This window comes from Bos indicus, chromosome 22 (genome assembly GCF_029378745.1).
Source record: "Bos indicus isolate NIAB-ARS_2022 breed Sahiwal x Tharparkar chromosome 22, NIAB-ARS_B.indTharparkar_mat_pri_1.0, whole genome shotgun sequence".
Lineage (NCBI taxonomy): Eukaryota > Metazoa > Chordata > Mammalia > Artiodactyla > Bovidae > Bos > Bos indicus.
In genome coordinates, this window is record NC_091781.1 from 14,585,999 (window position 1) to 14,589,267 (window position 3,269).

Sequence of the window (3,269 nt, forward strand, 5' to 3'; positions counted from 1 at the left end):
AGCCATCCCTCCATTTCCACCCTGGGGATGAGCTGCTCTCACCTCTGCACTGGGCCCAGCAATGCTGAGACAGGCCCACAGGTCCCCACTCAGCCACCTTCCCCATGCCCCATGGAGCAGAGGAACTTCTGGAACCTTCCAGGCCTCTGGGAGTGGAAGGAGGCTTGAGAGAAGGTGCCTACTCTGACCTTCTTGCCTTCAAATCTGTAGCTCCACTGTCTTTACCCAGCAGGGCCTCCTGAGAACCACAGGTTGCCTGGTGGGGGGGCAGGGGAGGCTATCTTCCAATGCAGAGGGGGACACACCCACCTCTAGCTTCAGTTTTCAATTCCTTTCCCTTCAAGCTTTTATCCCAGAGAATGAAACCTAAACAAGCATCTGAGAGATGTGTCCCCTCCTCTTCCCACCACTCACCAGCTGAAGCTGGGTTTTCCTCCCCCAATCCACCCTCTACCCCATCCTCCCCCCATCCTCAGCCCCTCATCCTCCTTCCCTCCATCCCCCCCTCCCCACATCCTCCCTGTTCCCAGAGATGGCTTCACCCATCCCCACCCCTTCCCTGGTTGTCATGGTGGAAGGGCTTCAAAGTAGTGTGATTTCAGGGCTTAGGGCAAGAGAATGATACCGGTTTATTATTTTCACAGTATTAACGTCATTCTGTTCACTCAGCAAATAGTGACTGAGCTCTTGCTGTGTGCACTGTTCTAAACAGAGACCAAGGCAGAGGTCCTGTGCTCACAGAGCTGAGCCTCCAATGGAGGAGTCAATAAATAAGAGAGGAAAATTATAGAATAAAGAAGGCAAGACGGGCTTGGGGAAGGGGCGCTCTGTTGGTTGGGGTGGTTGGACAAGGTCACCCCAAAGGGTGGCGTGGTGACAGGCGGTTTCCCTTTCCTGGTCATCAGAGGATTTTAAACCATATAAGTCAGAACTGGGGCCCAGAGACTTTGAGGTCCAGGTCAAAAGATCCAGTCCCCTGCATGTGCAGTAGCAGCCCTGACAGTATGTGAGAGCTACATCCTGGGCCTTGGGGCCTCAATGCTATTGGAACCTCCCCTAAGCAGGGGCTCCAGCGCCCACAGCTCGCATGGTCACTGGGAGGGGATACCTGCTCAGACACGGGGAGAGTTGTTCCTTGGAGCTACACTGTGGCAGTAACCCGGTCCAGAGATTCCATCTGGGTGTGGGGGCCAATAGGCAACCCCCCCCCAACACCCAACACCGGTTCAGTGTCCTCTGTGCCAAGTGACAGAGAACAGACCGCTCTTGAAAAGACTAATATTTACTCTTCAAATGGGCGCTGGCACAGGCTATTTCCTGCAACTGGCGACTGGCTCACCCCATGGGCTGGACACGACAAGAGGCGTTCCGGGAGACAGGCTAATGTCCTCGTGGACACCAGCTGCCCTGAACGAGACAGTATCTTTGAGATGGGAACGGTATGTTCCAAGGTCCCATCTTGTCATCTCAACTCTGCTTGCGCACCTTCGTGGTGGGGTGCTCACGACCTCCCCGAGCGCTGTTGGACAGCCCTGTGAGAAAGTGCATCCTTGTTCTGGCCCCGTGTTCCTTGCTTTCAGCCCTCGCTCTCATCCCTGGGGCCTCAGAAAATGTGCCTGGAACAACCCCTCAGGGCAGGCATGGTCCTGGTCCCCTTCTTGCCTCCCAGCTCCAGCCCCCTCCAGTTTCACTTCCCCAGGGCTCACTCTGCTGGCCCTGGAGCCAGGACAGGCTATTTATGGGGTGGGAGGGAGACTCGCCTTGGGTGCACCTCTGTCCCCTGCAGCTGTGTGCTGTCCCCGTGAGAGCCCTTAAGTGGAGTGCCTCCTGTGGGAAAGAACCTCCGCCAGGAAACTCTTGGTCAGACAGCCTGAATCTAAGGAGAGGGTCCCTGGCGGCCAGAGTTGGCTCCCACCCACCTGCGTTCCCTCTCTGCAACCCCCTCCTCTCAGTTCTCTCTCCTCCCCCTGCCCCCATGGGTCCCAGAAACCATCCCTACCCAATACAGCCCCTGGGCTTGGCTCAAGCTCCCCAGTGGAGCCCAGGAGGCTGAAACACTCCAGGAGCACACAGGTCTTCGGAGGACCCAGAGGCAGGCCCTGTCAACCCGTCAAGTCCAGTCAGGCCAGGGCACCCTGGAAAGATCTCCAGGGGCAACGCAGACCCCCTGGTTCTTCCAGGGCTCTCAGACCTAGCTGCTGACTCTAGCTGGTCCTCTTTTTGTTGTTGTTTTTTGGTTGGTGGGTTTTTTTAATTCCTTATTTTCTCTATGCGTGCTAAGTCGTTTCAGTCATGTCCGACTCTTTGCGACCCCAGGGACTATAGCCCTGTATAGTCCTCCTGTCAGGGGACAGGCTCCTGTGTCCATGGACATTCTCCAGGCAAGAATACTGGAGTGGGTTGCCGTGCCCTCCTCCAAGGGATTTTCCCGACCCAGGGATCGAACCCGTGTCTCTTACGTCTTCTGTATTTACCTAACTCCCTAACTTCTGACTCCTTATAGGCAACCATTCAGATGAATTTGACATGGATCTTTGGGAGTATATGTCATCATTTTGTGCACATATGTTTCTAATTTGTATAAATGCCATTTTTTTTACTCTGTGTTACATTCTGAAGCTGTATCCATGCGGCTACATCTAAATCTGGCTCTTCTGCTTCCCGCCCACTGCCCCACAGTAAGCCTGCATGATTTATCCGTCACGGTAGACATACCAGTTGCTTTCTGCCAACGAAAGTAATGCTTCAGTAAACATTTCTCTTCATACGTGTCCCCTTAAGGATCTGTGTAAGAATTTCCCAGGGACACAGAACTAGAATTGAAGTTTCCACAGCATAAGGTGCAGGTACGCTAAATTTTGAGAGGCAGCTGTATCCGTTCTCTAGGACCGCCAGAACAAAGTGCCTCAGGCTGGGTGGATGAAAGAACAGAAATTTATTTTTTCACATTTGTGAAGGCTAATAGTTGGAGACCAAGGTGATCCATAGGGCTGGTTCCGTCTTGGCTTACAGAAGAGCACCTCCTCCCTGCGCTCTCCTGAGGTCTCCCCTCTGTACATCTCTGTGTCCTAATCTCTACTTTTAAGGATTTGAGCCCTCTTCATATGATCTTTTTTTTTTTAACCTTAATTACCTTTGTAAAGACCATATCACTTCCCTCGTGGTCCAGTAGTTACGGCTTCCCTTTCTAATGCAGGGGGTGTGGGTTCAATCGCTGGTGAGGGAGCTAAGATTTCCTCCCCCAAAAACAAAACAAAACAGAAGCAATA